General features: G+C 46.7%; 1 pseudogene; it reads left to right on the forward strand.

Annotated features, from left to right (window-relative positions):
* LOC111957284 (protein jagged-1b-like) overlaps positions 1-18,380 on the forward strand; it is a 60,121-nt pseudogene that overhangs the window by 33,562 nt on the left and 8,179 nt on the right.

Consider the following 18,380-nt stretch of genomic DNA (forward strand, 5'->3'; position numbering starts at 1 on the left):
CTGTTCTTTACCGCTCCTCTATGCTGTCATCCATTGTTCTAGCACTTTCTTCTCCGCACCTTCTTTATTTAACATCTCCCCGACCTTCAACTCCTCACTTTCCATGCTCTTTTCCTCTACCATGCTAGAGTTCCATCCTCCCGTTCTCTTCCTCCTGTATCTGTTTTCTGTCTTGTTTCCTGTTCTCCTGAATGTCTGGTCAGTCTAAGACCCACCAACCTATTTATTCAATGCCCATGTTCTCTGTCCTCCCTCACCTCGGATCACACACGCATGGGCGAACGCACGCACGCACGCACAGACACGCACGCACAGACACACACGCACAGACACGCACGCACAGACACACACGCACAGACACACACGCACAGACACACACGCTCGCGCGCCCTCAGCGTCTACACTCCAGTGCACCTTCCCCTCACTTCATCCTTCCCTCCACACTCCTGAATGTTTTTTTCCCGACCTCTAATTAACTACCCTCTACACATTTTTATACCCGCTCCCTTTCCCCTCCATCCTGCCATCATTCTTCTACATGTAATTTACTCTCCGCTCACGCACTGTCTTTTAACTTATATTTCGCCCTCTTTTCTTCCATCTAAACTCACCTTTCGTCGTCCACCTCTCTCTCTCCCTCCCTCCCTCCCTCCCTCCCTCCCTCCCTCCCTCGCTCCACTCATCCCCTCGGCGGTGGGCCCTTAGAGCAGAGGCATGACTGCACATCCATCCAGCCCTTTAGGAGGACACCCGGCCCACAATGCACGGCGGGGTGATTTGCATGGCAGCCACTGGTGTTTCGGAGAGAGGGAGAGAGGACGGATGGAGAAAGGGGGGACATGGGTCTGAATTATTCATTGCTGATCTGCACCAAAGACAGAATGAGCGAAATAATTTAAGTATCTTTGTAAATCCTAAATTGTAAGATATCTGCTGTTTGTCCCTGTCTTCTGTACAGGCCCTTTTGTAGCCAGATGTAGTAGTCTATACAGTACCCTCTCTGTCTCTCTGTGTGTCTCTATGTCTGTGTGTCTCTCTCTGTGTTGCTGCTCTTTTAAGGTGCTGAATTCCGAATGGTTCACCCCACTCTGTCGTATCATGCGAGCATACTGTACCTGGGCCGGTGTCCACAAACGTCTCAGAGTAGGAGTGCTGATCGAGGATCTGTTTATGTAATCTTATTCATTATGATCTAAAAGGCAAAACTGATCCTAGATCTGCACTCCTACTCTCAGACGCATCGTGGATATGGGACCAGTCCTATTAAATCTATGATCTGGGAAAGAGGAAAAAACRCTAGCCACCTCCCGGCCCTTAAGGGCCTGGCAGAGTTGGAAGAGTGCTCCGTAGATGTGGGTAGCACGGGTTCCTCGAGGTAGCCTAGCTTGGCATATCACATTATTGCTGCTTTGCAGGGCTGGCACAATTACCGTATAACCGTGTAAACAATGGTTATGGATGAAGACCGTCATGACAATAAAATAACCATCATAACCGTATTAAAATATATATATATATACCGGTTTGAGTGGGTCAAGAACTGCAATGCTGCTGGGGTTTCCACGCTCAACAGTTTCCCACGTGTTAAGAATAGTTCACCAGCCAAAGGACATCCAGCCATCTTGGCACAACTGTGGGAAGCATTGGAGTCAACATGGGCCGGCATCCATATGGAACGCTTTCGACACCTTGTAGTCCACGCCCGATGAATTGAGGCTGTTCTGAGGGCAAAACTAGGTGCACCTCAATATTAGGAAGGTGTTGCAAATTTTTGTACAAAAAAAACTCAGTGTGTGTATGTATATGTATTTATGTATATATATATATATACACACATACTGTAACGGCGTTCCTCTCTCTCTTCATACGAAGAGGAGGAGTAGTGATTGAACCAAGGCGCAGCGGGTTGTGATGACATATTTATTTACAGAAAAGACGAAAACACGAACTTGACTATAAACTAACAAAACAACAAAACGGAGTAGACAAACCTGGACATGCGAACTTACATAAAACGCAGAACTCACGAACAGGAAAATGACTACACAAAAGACTGAACTTACAAACAAACCGAACAGTCCCGTATGGTGCGACAAACACTGACACAGGAGACAACCACCCACAACGAACACTGTGAAACAACCTACCTAAATATGACTCTCAATTAGAGGAAAACGCAAAACACCTGCCTCTAATTAAGAGCCATACCAGGCAACCCTTMAACCAACATAGAAACAGAAAACATAGAATGCCCACCCAAACTCACGTCCTGACCAACTAACACATACAACAAACTAACAGAAATAGGTCAGGAACGTGACACATACATACACACACTGAGTGTACAAAAATTTGCAACACCTTCCTAATATTGAGGTGCACCTAGTTTTGCCCTCAGAACAGCCTCAATTCATCGGGCGTGGACTACAAGGTGTCGTAAGCGTTCCACAGGGATGCCGGCCCATGTTGACTCCAATGCTTCCCACAGTTGTGCCAAGATGGCTGGATGTCCTTTGGCTGGTGAACTATTCTTAACACGTGGGAAACTGTTGAGCGTGGAAACCCCAGCAGCATTGCAGTTCTTGACCCACTCAAACCGGTGCGCCTGGCAACTACTACCATACCCCATTCAAAGGCACTTCAATATTTTGTCTTGCTCATTCACCCTCTGAATGGCACACATACACAATCCACGTCTCAATTTTCTCAAGGCCTAAAAAGATTTATTGAACTCGTCTCCTCCCCTTCTACTCTGATTGAAGTTGATTTAACAATATGGATGCTACCATGATTACGGATAATCCTGAATGAATCGTGAATAATGATGAGCGAGAAAGTTACAGAAAAGTTTGTGGTCGTACAAGAAGGGCCGCACACTGTTAAAGCTCCCAATTCACCGCGATGGGTACATCTCACTGAGAAAGTTACAGACKCACAAATATCATAAACCCCCCCCAAAAATGCTAACTTCTCCTGCTACTGTAATGTTAGTATGTCTTATGGGTATGATATTTGTGTGTCTGTAACTTTCTCACTCATCATTATTCACTATTCATTCAGGATTATCCGTAGTCATGGTAACATCCACATTACTGTAGAATTGTTAATAAACATATTATATTCTTATTTACAATAAAACGGACTCCGAAAGGACACAACACATTATTTACTATTAATTTCCATTGGGCACAAAATAATCTGAAACACAACCAAGACAAACAGCAAAACAGCATCCAACTAATGTGTTTAGTCACAAGCTTGATGTAGTCATTGCATGCTAGGAATATGGGACCAAATACTTCACTTTTTACTACTTTAATACACATACATTGCCTCCGAAATGTATTCAGACCCCTTGACTTTTTCCACATTTTGTTACATTACAGCCTTATTCTAAAACTGAATAAATAGTTTTTTTCCTCTCATCAATCTACACACAATACCCACAATGACAAAGCAAAAACTGTTTTTAGAAATTTTTCCATATTTATTACAGTTTAAAGCTGTAATATCACAATTACATAAGTATTCAGACCMTTTACTCAGTACTTTGTTGAAGCACCTTTTGCAGCGATTATTTTCAGTCTCCAGAGATGTTCGATCGGGTTCAAGTCTGGGCTCTGGCTGGGCAACTCAAGGATATTCAGAGTCTTGTCCCGAAGCCACTCTTGCGTTGTCTTGGCTGTGTACTTAGGGGCGTTGTCCTGTTGGAAGGTGAACCTTCGCCCCAGTCTGTGGTTCTGAGCGTTCTGGAGCAGGTTTTCATCAAGGATCTCTCTGTACTTTGCTCCGTTCATCTTTCCCTCGATCCTGTCTAGTCTCCAAGTCCCTGCCGCTGAAAAACATCCCTACAGCATGATGCTGCCACCACCATGCATCACCGGTACCAGGTTTCCTCCAGACATGACGCTTGGCATTCAGGCCAGAGAATCAAGTTTCTCATATCCTGAATGTCCTTTAGGTGACTTTTGGCAAACTCCAAGCGGGCTGTTGTGTACCTTTTACTGAGGAGTGGCTTACGTCTGGCCACTATCATAAAGGCCTGATTGATAGAGTGCTGCAGAGATGGTTGTCCTTCTGGAAGGTTCTCCCATCTCCACAGAGGAGCTCTGTCAGAGTGACCATTGGGTTCTTAGTCACCTCCCTGACCAAGGCTCTTCTCCCCCGATTGCTCAGTTTGGCCGGGCGGCCAGCTCTAGGAAGAGTCTTGTTGGTTCCAATCTTCTTCCACTTAAAAATGATGGAGGCCACTGTGTTCTTGGGTTCCCTCAATGCTGCAGACATTTTTTGGTACCCTTCCCAAGATCTGTGCCTCGACACAATCCTGTCTCAGAGCTCTACGGACAATTCTTTCGACCTCATGGCTTGGTTTTTGCTCTGACATGCACTGTCAACTGAGGTACCTTATATAGACAGGTGTGTGCCTTTCCAAATCATGTCGAATCAATTGAATTTACCACAGGWGGACTCCAATGAAGTTGGAGAAACATTTCAAGGAAACCTGTTTTCGCTTTGTGTGTAGATCGATGGGGGAAATGTTTAGGCTGTAACGCAACAAAATGTCAAAAACGTCAAGGGATATGAATACATTCCGAATGAACTRTATAAGTGAATTTGTCCCAAAAGCTTTTGGTGTCCTAAAATGGGGGGACTATGTACAAAAAGTGCTGTAATTTCTAAACAGTTCACCCGATATGGATGAAAATATCCTCAAATTAAACCTCAAATTAAAGTAGTCTGCACTTTAACCTCATAGTCACTGTTGGATTTAAAATACAAACTTTTTGAGTATAGAGTCAAAAGATGAAAAAATGCTTCACTGTCCCAATAATTATTGAGCACATGGGATACATGTACAGTACCAGTCAAATGTTTGGACACATCTACTCTTTCCAGGGTTTTTCTTAATTTTTTACTATTTTCTACACTGTAGAATAATAGTGAAGACCTCAAAACTATGAAGTAACACATGTGGAATCATGTAATAACCAAAAACCAAACAAAAGTGTTATATTTTGGGATGTGAGCACTCAGTTTGTTTTTCGTGAGGTTGAGTCTGTTTCAGCGGTAACATGGTCTCTTAACAATGTGAGGAAACTTTGCTGCTCCTTGCTGAAATGTAGAATGTTCATTCAAAGGATGTTAACCGATGTGGCGCCTGTTTTTCTTGCAATGTCAGTTGAGTCTAATCAACAAATCACAGCACATAGTGATGGGTACACTTCCTGCTTTTACTTCCTGCTTTGCTCCTATGGCCAAAGATGGTGGATAAATGAAGACTCTGTTTACCATAAAAAAGATAATGGTCAGTACCGGTGTCCTTAAGGTTCTGGCTCTCCAGTGCAATAGCAGCTTTGTGTGGTCTACTTTGTTCATTGACTGTAATATAACCAGAAAAAATGCCCTGTCCATCTTCTGCAATCGGTACACTCGCAATGGTAGCCAGTCCACCTATTATGCCATCATTGACTAGAATGAAAACGCCTGTTCTATTCATTCTATTTATATGGCGGCACATGCGGTCAGGAGCGGAGGAGAGGAGAAAATGTTTGTCAGGATTTATTTAATTGGATTATTATTAAAATTTCTAAAAAAAGAATGCTATTCGAACTGTTATTACGGTGACCACGGTCATTTGGCTGGCCAATTTACCATCATCCAAAATTCCGTGACCATCACAGCCCAACTGCTGTATGGACTTTATGGACGTTTCTGAAGTGAGTCAAAAATGACATTGTTCTTCACACTGTGAGGTTGCCAGGTTGTATTTGTTCATTTCATCAGTAGGACTACTGCGAGCTGCTACATGTTCTTGGCTAGCTCTTTTGGGTGTTTCACGTCAGATTGCCACTTTGTGACAAATCAATTTGGATCAGAACTACATACGTAGATAAAACTGAATTGATTGAACCTTGTTGTCTCTCTTTGTCGTCCACAGAAATCCTTCTCCTTGGTGTTAGAGGCTCTGGACCATGACAACGACACATCAGAATCAGGTAAGGCTGGAAAGAGAATTTCCTGTGTGTGTGTGTGTGTGTGTGTGTGTGTGTGTGTGTGTGTGTGTGTGTGTGTGTGTGTGTGTGTGTGTGTGTGTGTGTGTGTGTGTGTGTGTGTGTGTGTGTGTGAGAGCGAATCAGTGAAAGAGACAGACAGACTAAATTGCCTTATTTCTTTGAGCACAGCCAGACTCTCATACTTTCCCACACACGTTAAAAGCAAAATAAGCAGTGACACAGACAGGGAGGGAGGGAGAGGGACATGTGGCCCCTCCCCCTTCCTGTTTGTGACCCAGGGCTATGGTTCCCCCCTGTCCTCACTGGGTCCCCTTGCTGTCTTGAGAAGGAGGCACAGCCAGTATGTGTGTCTGTTTTGAATGTGTATCAGTTTGCACTTGCAGTGTAGGAAATGTGTTTGCCTTTGTGGTTGTGCGTACAGGGTGGATGTTGATAGTGTGTGTGTGTGTGTGTGTGCGTGCGCGCGTGCGTCTGCATGTGCTTCTAGTTGTGCCTGTAGGTGTGCTGGTGTGTGTGTGTCAGTGTTACAGTGTAAGGGTCTCCCAGTCAGACCTCTTAATTTCACACTCCGCTTCTTGTTTCTGCTCATAATCAGAGATAGGGAATGTGAGCAGCGTTCTCTAAAAACAGACAGATATAGACGACACACACACACACACAAAAATCAACACTTCAATACTCATTACATACACACTAAGACACACAAACACAAAGATGCGACTGTCCTTCCTCATTCCTCTCGTTCCCCAGCCTTTCCCGTTCATCCTCTCCCCCTGTCTCCCTTGTTCCTCTGCCCCCTCCTGCCCAGTAAAAGTCTGCAGACAGACTCAGCCAAAAGATGAGTGGAGAGATAATGAGAGACTGGGAACCAAACCCCAGAACTCTTCCTCCTTCTCTCTCTCTTTTTTCCCCTTCCCTCCATCTCTCTTTCCCTCTGCCCTCCACAGCTCTCGTCGTACGTCTTGTTTGCGCCATCCCTCGTTCTCCTGAGCTCCTGAAATATTCTCTCTTTTTACCACATTGGGTTTAAAGCCTCTCTCCTGGCTCCCGGCTTAGCTCAGCTAAATAAATAAAAAACAGACATCCTAGAGGAGTCGGGGCCAACTTACAGGCCCACAGCTCTAATCAGGATGGATTACAACACTGTAATGGAGCTGTCTAACACAGAGCCACAGAGTCCTTGGACAGAGACGGAGAACATAGTGACAACGCTGTAAAACATTAATGACCTTCATCGACTCTCCGGAATGGAGCTAGTTGTGTTCCCCCCGGTGATTTTCTCCCTCTTTTTTTTATGTGAGCAATACGTTTTCGTTGGATCACACGAAAGGCAATACAATCAATAAAAAACAATACAACCTCCCCCACTTTTTTGAACAACCAATTGCACCCCACTTTCTCTCTGTTCCCTCTCTTCTCCACTTTCTTCTCTCTCTCTCTCTCTCTCTCCTCTTCTCTCTCTCTCTCTCTCTCTCTCTCTCTCTCTCTCTCTCTCTCTCTCTCTCTCTCTCTCTTCTTGTATTCTCACCCTACCCTATTTAATGTGTGTTTGGAGACAGGTATGAAAGGTGCTTGTGTGTTGATCTATTGACTGAGATCGGTCTATTCATTGATTTGTAGCCCCGGTGATTTGAGAGAATCCCCCCCCCCCCCCACACCACACACACACACACACACCACCGTCAAGGGCAAACACTTCAGATCCAATACCGAGCAGTGGGACACAATCACAAGGGTTAGAGATTAGATGCCCGCTGGCATGGTCCTGTCCTTGTGGGCTCTCGCCCATTGAGACCTCTCTCTCCGTCTGTCCCTGTCTTAACTGTGCCCAACTCACCACAACGGAACAGTCATACTGTACACTCTCTCACACACTCCGTCTCTGACTCTGTCTCTCTGGTGGAGCACTTTTACTGTGGGCGTTGAAGTGAGTGGTGTGACTCATCAGAGCGGTCAAAGTAAGGAAGGAACATGTGCTGCTGTAGCTGCAAGTTCAAGAGCTTAACAAAAACACACGCACACACACACACGGCCGCACGTGTGGAGAATGGGGGGGGGTGTAGCTGGGATAACAACACCCTTAGTGTCCGCTGTGTTCCCTCTCCCCTTCCAACCCCCAGCCAATATGTGCCCGCTGTTTTTCATTCTTTTGTTTCAAACCCAGATGATCTCATCCCTCCATCAGGACTTTTGCTATGTGTGTTATGTAGCTCTCCCTCCCTGTCTCTCTCTCTCTCCTCCCCCTCCTCTCTCTAATGCTCTCTCTTCCTCTCCCACTCACTTACAGACCCCCCCTTCTCTCTGTCTCTATCTCTTGCTCCATCTCCCGTCTCTTAAATACACATTCACACATACACTGTTTCGCCACTCACATTCTCTGCCTCGCTCTCTCGTATACACACATTCTCTCTCTCTCTCGTACTCACGCACGCATGCACACACAAACATCTCCCTCTCACACCACACACTCGCACACATGGCACCACACACACATTCTCTCTCCTTTCTCTCACACACACGCAAACGCACGCCAGCAACGCACGCGCACGCCACACACACACACACACAACGTGCTTTGTGTGGGTTAATACCCTGTCAGGGGGGATTATAACTGAGTGGAGATGACAGCCTCTCTGGGAAATCCCCCTGGGGTCAGCAGCTCTCTCACCATGTCACCACCCAAACCGTGCCTCCTCTACCCATCTGTGCCCTCTCTACCCCTCTGTACCTCTGCACTCTCACCCTGTCCCCTGTCTGCCACCTCTGCCCTCACCCCTGTCCTCCCTCCTTATCAGCAGCTCTCACACATTACCACCGTGCAGGGTGGAGCGAGACTCTGTCCCTTCTCGTCTCTCTCTTTCAGGGCAGCCACACACGACCCTGTGCCCTTTAGCTGCTCTCTTTACCTAAACGCTGTCTCTCTGTCTCTTCTCTACTGTCTTTCTCCAGGGCAAATCTTACACTCTCTTCTCTCTCTCTCTCCTCTCTCCTCTGTCTGTCTCTTCTCTACTGTCTTTCTCTCAGGGCAAATCTAACTCTCTCTCCTCTCTCTCTCTCTCTCTCTCTCTCTCTTCTGTCTGTCTCTTCTCACTGTCTTTCTCTCAGGGCAAATCTAACTCTCTCTCTCTCTCTGTCTCTTCTCTACTGTCTTTTCTCTCAGGGCAAATCAACTCTCTCTCTTCTCTCTCTCCTTCTGTCTGTCTCTTCTCTACTGTCTTTCTCTCAGGGCAAATCTAACTTCTCTCTCTCTCTCTGTCTCTTCTCTACTGTCTTTCTCTCAGGGCAATAATCAACTCTCTCTCTCTCTCTCTCTCTCTTCTGTCTCTTCTCTACTGTCTTTTCTCTCAGGGCAAATCTAACTCTCTCTCTCTCTGTCTGTCTCTCTCTACTGTCTTTCTCTCAGGGCAAATCTAACTCTCTCTCTTTATCCCTGTGTCTCCTCTCTCTTAATATATATCCCTCTCTCTCTCTCTCTCTCTCTCTCTGTCTCTCTCTCCTTCAGGTCAGGCTGGTCTGATCGAGCGTGTCCTCCTGTCCTCCATGTTGAATCCTGGCGAGCAGTGGCAGACGTACCGTCACCACGGGCGCGCACTCAGCCTGGAAGTACCGCCTCCGGTACCGCTGTGACTCCAACTACTACGGCCCCTTCTGCAACAAGCTCTGCCGGCCCCGGGACGACTTCTTCGGACACTTTGACTGTGACGTCAGTGGCATCAGGTCTGCAAGGAGGGCTGGACGGACCGGAGTGTCGAGAAGGTGAGCGAGGGCTACCTGGTGCTGAACACGGGTTGGTTTTGTGTCTGATATTCTGTTGGACTTCCAGGAGTGAAGAGGACCTTCAGCAGCTCTTAGAGGACAGTGGAAGTTGATAGAAAACGCTTCTTTATTGAGGAAACCAACGCTTTTCGGGCTTAGCTTGCATTAGGGACTTGGTGTTATAGACTACAGACATATTAGGGTCAGCACAATGATTGGAATGGAATCCACAAGTGATGGCTCCTCCTTGCTCGTGACTCGTGGCTCTTTGTATGTCAATTCCTATTCTTAGTATGTTATGCCAAGGTAATAAACCTACAAGCCTGGAAAATCCCCTTAGAACCTCAAATGTCCTGACAGTTTTTTCAAAGTCACTTTATGATTCCGGCTTGTGAGTCATCATTAAAGGCGACCTCACACTCTGACCTGAAGCGAGAGTGTTGCTGAGGTAGACTAAATCAAGAAATGATGGCGGAAACCATGGAGGATACGAGCTGGAGTAATGAATCCTGTGGCCCTCCCTCCTGCTACCGCCCTCCTCTGGCTCATCTCACTTCCTCCTCAGCAGGGCGCTGATTGGACTGGAGAGACACAGGAAGGGAGACATCATTTGTCGAGAGTCGTTAGAGACGGTAGAGGGTGGAGAGCACTGAACTTACCATAAATGGAACGACCCCACCCGGCGTCGATGAGGCTGTGTATGTTCTGTGTGCTGTGTTTCTCTGACGACAGTGTTGTTCTGTACTCTTGGTCGGTACGTAGGGACTGTGTTGATTTGGCGTCTGTCGTGTCTATAGGTCCCAGTGTCCGTGGACTGTCTCTGACCTGACAGACGGTGATGTAATGTCGTGTGTGTTGTGTTGTTGTGTGTACAGCGGTGTGCAGACAGGGGTGTCACAGATCCATGGCTCCTGCGCTGTGCCTGAGAAATGCAAGTGAGTCTGCACCACCTTGCTGTCGAAAATAACGTTTGTTCTCAAAGACTTCCATGTATCTTACCATGTAGCCCCCCCCCCCCCCCTCTGTGTTTGTAGGTGTCACTATGGCTATGAGGGTGCTCTGTGTGACCGGTGTATGACGTTCCCAGGCTGCGTCTATGGCAGCTGCGTTGAACCCTGGCAGTGTGTGTGTGACGTCAACTGGGGAGGCCTGCTGTGTGACAAAGGTCAGTTTTGTTTTGTGTCCATGTAGGACTAACTTTGGAACAAAGAAGAGTAGACTATCGATCAGAAGAAAGTCATGCTTTTGAGAGTGCTTGTGCATCGGTCTGTTTTCGACTGTGTGTGAGTGAATGGGTGACATTCCCGAAACATTGTACAAACATTTCCCAATGTTGCCCTCCTGTGCCCCAGTGTGGGAACCTCCGGGAGCCACATGAGCCACATGAGGGGCCAGCAGCTGAGCATTGTGAGGGGAAAGGCGATAGCCTTGGGTAAAGTGATGTGAGCTGGGCTGGGTTGGGTCCTGCTTAGCTAGGTGGGTACTGAGCTCTTCCTGTCCCTCCATTCAGGTCGTCTGTGAAGAGGCTCAGTCACAAAGAGAGCTGAACACGGCAGAGAGGGGATCTTTAGAAAGTAGGCTTTATTCTGGCTGCCTTCTTCCGCTGCACAGGGCCCACGCCCGGGCCCCAGGCAGGCAGCCACTCGCCAGTACCACACTGACGTGGATTCACTCACTCTGGGGGGGGGTTTGTGGTTTAATATAAAACTTTATTCAGTTATGATTGTGTATCTAATGAGGACGCCTCAGTGTCAACTGCGCAGAACGCTTTGTTGCGTGTGTGTTTGCGCTAATGTAGTTCTGACCAGACGGATCGAGGACACGGGAAAAAGATAAAGGGTGAGATGAATCCTTTTCTTTTGTTCTCCCTCTTCCTCCCACGTTCCCTCTCCGTCACTTTTTCAAACTGCACTCCACTCTACCTATTCTCACTTTTCTTTGCTGACCCCCCCCCCCCCTTGTCCATCTCCCCATCTCATTTACCTCTCAGAATCTGAACTACTGCGGTACCCACCAGCCTGTAAGAACGGGGGCACCTGTTCCAAACAGAGCCTAACGAGTACCAGTGTGGAGTGCCAAGAGGGCTTCCGCGGCGCAAACTGTGATATCGGTGAGTTCATTACTGCTGCAGTATTTCTGCATAGAAATCTTGAGAATAATACCAGCGTGAATGAACTTCTAGCACATGGGCAGTTAGTGACCAGATTCATGACTGATTTGCCTTGTTCTAGTTTTGACTTCTCTCTCTCTCTCCTTCTCCCGTCCCCCGTCTCTCCCGCTCTCCTGCCGTTCCTCAGTGGAGCATGCGTGCCTCTCCTCCCCCTGTGAACGGGGCCACCTGTGAGGAGGACCCGTCGGGTTTCAGCTGTGTCTGTGCGGACACTGGACCGGACACACCTGCGCAGACGGTAATTAGCGCAATCAGCACGGCTGAGATTACCCGTGATTGGAGCGCGAAACCAGTGCCAAGATCTAATCAGTGACCAGGATGAGACTAATTTACACAGAACACAAGCAACACAGTAATCAGATACAGATAGAAGTCATTACACCACTGGCACAAACACATTAGCGACATGGAGTCGGCCATGTTCCCCCCCCCCCCGCCCAGTTGTTATGTGTGTGGTCAGAGAAAGAGTGTTCTTACAGAAATAGCCCACAAAAAGCAATCGGCACAGTCACATGCACCCGTTACCCATTCTGTGAGACTCGTATGCGCGTGTCCCTGTCCGTGTCTCTTCAAAACAGGTAGAGCTTGCTAAGCTGTGCAGGTTAAACATGGGGTGTGTTGGGGTATATGAGGGCCCGAGGGGATGATTTTGATCTTTGCCGATTAGCCGATTAGCTAACAGGCTTAAGCATTTAAGTTAAGATGAGTGCTTGTCTTTAGTTAGAATACCAATCACCCTTGTCTACTCTACTCCCTCACCCTCTTCACCTCACAGTTAACAGGGGCCCACACAGCTTGGAGAATGTTCCACTTCACCATTACGGGGGGGGGGGAGGCATCGAGCGTCACAAGTGTTTAGGTGGATTACAGAGGTCACAATCAAAAAAGATCTAGTGATCTCACGTGTGTGGTGTGTGTTAGTTAGTTTGTTTGTTTGTGTCGCGTGTGCACGGCGCAGACACAGCGTAACGTAATAATATATAATATATCATAAGAATAATAATCAAATATTTGCCATTTAGCAGATGCTTTCTACCTAAGTGACTTGGTCATGCATTCATAAAATGTGACATCAGGATATCTAGAGGTATCTGTATAAACATGCAGGGTTCCACTTCATCTCTTTTTACCCCCGTGACAGGTACAGCAGATACACCACACTGGAAATAATGACTGTGTCACAGGTGCTCTCCCTTCCTCTAGTGAGGACAGAGGGAGCCATAGCCCCAGGTCACAAACCTCTCCCTCGGGCTCCCTCCTTCCCTCCCTGTCTGTGTCACTGCTTATTTGCTTTTAACGTGTGTGGGAAAATAGTATGAGTCTGGCTGTGCGCAAAGAAAGAAGGCAATTTAGTTGTCTGTCTGCTTTCCTGCTGTCTGCTCTGCTCTCATCTCTCTTTTCAATGGAACCATCATGTTTACGAAGCTAAATGTCTCCGCTCTCTACCTCCCTGCTCCCTACCCGTCTCTACTCGTATATTCTTCCTTTTATCTCCTCTCTCGCCGCTCATCCCACTCCCTCTCTCTCAAGCAATTTCTCCACTCTCTCTCCCCTCTCCACCAACAAGAGTTATCTCAAGGCAATTACTAGTGTAGTAATGATGGCCAATTAGAATGTTATTATATCATTGAGCGTTGTGACAACATGGCACAGCGAGGCACTATCTGTCTACTGTTTGTCATCTGGTGGGGCACGAAGTGACACACACACACACACACACACACACACACACACACACACACACACACACTCTGGGGGACAGACTGTCGGTTCGGGTTCTAGGACATGGATGTCGGAACCACAACACAGCTCAGTTTTTCGCCGTGATTTATATATTGGACATTAATTAAAGGGTACTTTGCTTGTTATTGACTCTCCCCCTGGGCTGCGGTGGCTTTGAATGGGTTATTGTGCAGGGTTAAGGGTCAGGATCATGGAAACTGGTATGACTGTAGGGTTAGGTACATGGGAAGGGTTATGAGAGAGGTGCTGACAGATGAGAAATGTACGCCACAGTGGCTCTGCATGGACGGGAAAAAACCGATGACCGCATTACTGACCAAATATGCCTATTTGCCTATGGGTTCACCCTACCTACCTCCTTCCTAGCCTGTTTCTACCCGTTCCCTCTCTCTCTTTTTGTCGTTTTTTTTATTTATTCCCCCATTCTCTCTCCATATATTTTTCTCCGTTTTTAATTACTCTCCAGAGAAGTGGAACGAGGCGTGGTTGCTCCCTCCTCTACCCCTATCCCCCTTTCCCCCCCCCTCTCTCTCTCTCTCGCTCCCTATCTCTCGCTCCCCTATCCCTGGATGGGAAAGCGAGCTTAGGAGATCCGGTGAGGTGTGAACGATGCGCAGCAGATGATTTTATGTATCAGTGTTTGCTCAGGAACCAGAGCAAGAGAATAGGGGAATGAAAACCCGGCCCACGAGCATCCACATAACAACGCGAGGGTTAGGAACACACGTATGCATCGCTAACGCGCATACAACTGCACACACATTTGCATATTTACATTTATATTCGAGTCCTTTTTCGCAGATACTCTAATCTAGAACGACTCACTGTGCGCGCGAATGAGAAAGCTGAGGGAAAAAACACATAAAACGAGCAATAATAGGACAAACGTTCCTAACAGAAGAAGGGTAAGTAAGAATCACGTTGAACACACCAATTGGTTGGTCGATTAATTGGTCGGTTGTCAGGCGGATTCATATTTTCCATCTCTCCTCAGTGACGTTGAGGTGTAAGTCACTGGTTGTTTTATTGTTTTGCTGTATAATCAACTAATGTTCTTGATTAGTTGGTTCAATTCACTGAGTCCTCGCTCTCCTCTTAGTGGCGCGGCGGTGTGACTCAAACCCGTGTGGGCGCGGGGCGACGTGCCAGGAGTCTCCAGAGGGGTTCCGGTGCCTCTGCCCCCCCGGCTGGACTGGCAGAACCTGCCAACTAGGTCAGTAAGATGGACGCAATGGAACACTAGTCGTCTACAAGAGCGACCTCTTCGGTGTCGACACGTAGTACATCCACATCAAGCACTTCAAGCTAGAGAATCCAGACATCAGATCGAACTCAGTATGCGTACAATGTTACACTGTGTCCATTACCAACACTACTAGCGGATGAAGAGAGGAGATAGGAGACTGTACTCACGTTAGAGAAGTTTAGAAACACACACACGTCGTAAGGAAGGAAAGAGGTGACACCACAACAAATAGAAGACACGACACACGAGAGACATGAGGTAGGAAGACAACACACCACCGTAGACCACCACACCACATAGAGGACATCATTTGTTAGCCAGTTAGTACCAGAAGCCAAAGTCCAAAAATTAGTCGTCTCCATCACAATCACACCAGATTTACAGGAGAAAGATATTTGTGTGGTAGAACAACAACAACTATAGAAGATGACACCACACATTTAGATAGAGATAAAGACCAAGAAGAGAAGACAAGCACACTAGGAGAGAGAAGAGTATGACACACATCACGTAGAGCATTTAGAACAGAGAGCAGACACACACGTTATGACGTGAGAAGACACCCCACATACAGGAGAAATACCACACACTAGAGATAGTTAGAGAGAGGAGAAGAGACACACCACACATAGATGAGAGACACCACACACATAGAGACAGACACCACAACACCATGAGACAACACAACTCCATAGAGTGAAGAACACACCGTAGAGATTAGAGGAGACACACACACCCATAGAGACACTACACGTTTAGACGAGACACACACACATTGGTAGAGACACCACACATAGAGTAGAGAGGACACACACACGTAGTAAGATTTAGTAGAGAGACACCAAACACATAGAAGACACACACACATTAGAGACACAACAAAGGAGACACACAACATTTAGAGATAGAGACACAACCCGTTTTTAGGAGAAAGGAGAGAACACACCACACATTAGGACACACCACATAGAGGGAACACGTAAGAGAAGACAACACACCCACCATAGAGGACACACTCCATAGGACACACAACATAGAGACCACACACATAGATGGAGACACCACACACGGTTAGAGAATAGATGAGCAAGAGACTGTAGTACGATCTTCTTTCCGACTGTGCCAAACATCATATGGTAGGACACCACCAAATTAGACTGACACACATAAGAGACAAGGTCTTCTATGGAGACATGATCACATCATATGCGTTACGTACACATCAGCATCTTACGTAGAAGAGATCACAGCACACATTAGAGCACCAACAGTCATAGAGGTACAGATCGCTCCTTCAAGAGAGCATCACCTACACATTTTAGAGGAGACTACTACTCATAGAGACACCACACGGTTAGAGACACAGACACACATTAAAATGAGATCACACTCATAGAGACACACCATTATGCACTACACCCAACAGTGTAGATGACACACAGCATAGAGAAGACATAGAGACACCACCACATAGAGAACAGACAGAGACACAACATTAGAGACACAACGTAGAGACACACGGTGAGTAGGACCCACACTAGAGGACACCGTAGTCAGAGACACACATAGAGACACACACATAGAGACACACCTACACATAGAGACACACACCATATGAACGAACACACATAGAGACACACATAGAGACACACACACATAGAGACACACGTAGAGACACACATAGAGACACACACATAGAGACACACATTAGAGACACACACATAGAGACACACACATGAGACACAACATAGAGACAACACACACATAGAGACACACACGTAGAGAACAAATGAACACACACATAGAGACACACACCATAGAGACACACACACATTAGACACACACAATAGAGACACACATAGAGACACACACATTAGAGACACACACACATAGAGACACACGTAGAGACACACATAGAACACACAACATAGAGACACACAGAGAACCACACAATGAGACACACACACATAGAGACCACACACACATAGAGACACACGTAGAGACCACACATAGAGACACACATAGAGCACAACCACACACATAGAGACACAACGTAGAGACACACATTAGAGACACAATAGAGACACACACACATAGAGACACACATAGAGACAACATAGACACACACACATAGAGACACACATAGAGACACACACACATAGAGACACACATGAGAACACACGTAGAGACACACAGTAGAGACACACACACATAGAGACACACAACATAGAGACACACGTAGAGACATCATAGAGACATACGTAGAGACACACATAGAGACACCACGTAGAGACACACACTAGAGACACACACATATAGACACACACATAAGACACACATAGAGACACCACACATAGAGACACACACATAAGACACACATAGAGACACACACATAGAGGACAACACAATATAGGACAGACACACACACATAGAGGACACACATAGAGACACACAGCATAGAGACAACACACACATAGAGACACCACACACACACGTAGAGACACACACATAGAGACACACACACATAGAGACACACACACGTAGAGACACACACACGTAGAGACACCACACACATAGAGACACCACGTAGAGGACACACACATAGAGACACACAGTAGAGAACACACACGTAGAGACACACACCATAGAGACACACACACGTAGAGACACACACAGACACACACGTAGAGACCACACCACACACGTAGAGACACACACACACACGTAGAGACACACACAACATAGAGGACACATGTAGAGCCTCACACACACGTAGAGACACACACATATAGAGACACAACACATAGAGACACACACATAGAGACACAACACACACGTAGAGACACACACTAGAGACACACACATAAGGACACACACACTAGAGACACACACACATAGAGACACACACACGTAGAGACACACACACATAGAGACACACACAGTAGAGACACACTACACACATAGAGACACACACATAGAGACACAACACGTAGAGACACAACGTAGAGACACACACACGTAGAGACACACACACGAGAGGAACACACACACGTAGAGACACACACCACAGAAGGACACACACATAGAGACACACACATAGGAGACACACACGTAGAGACACACACACATAGAGACCACACATAGAGACACACACATATGGAGACACTACACGGTAGAGACACACACATAGAGACACACATAGAGACACACACATAGAGAACACACACGTAGAGACACACACGTAGAGAACACACTAGAGACACACACATCAGAGACACACACACATAGAGACACACACATAGAGACACACACATAGAGACACACACACGTAGAGCACACACTAGAGACACACACTAGAGACACACAACATAGAGACACACACACGTAGAGACACCACACATAGGACACACCACAGTAGAGACACATCATCAACACATAGACACACACACAT

This window comes from Salvelinus sp. IW2-2015, linkage group LG4p (genome assembly GCF_002910315.2).
Source record: "Salvelinus sp. IW2-2015 linkage group LG4p, ASM291031v2, whole genome shotgun sequence".
NCBI classification, from domain to species: domain Eukaryota; kingdom Metazoa; phylum Chordata; class Actinopteri; order Salmoniformes; family Salmonidae; genus Salvelinus; species Salvelinus sp. IW2-2015.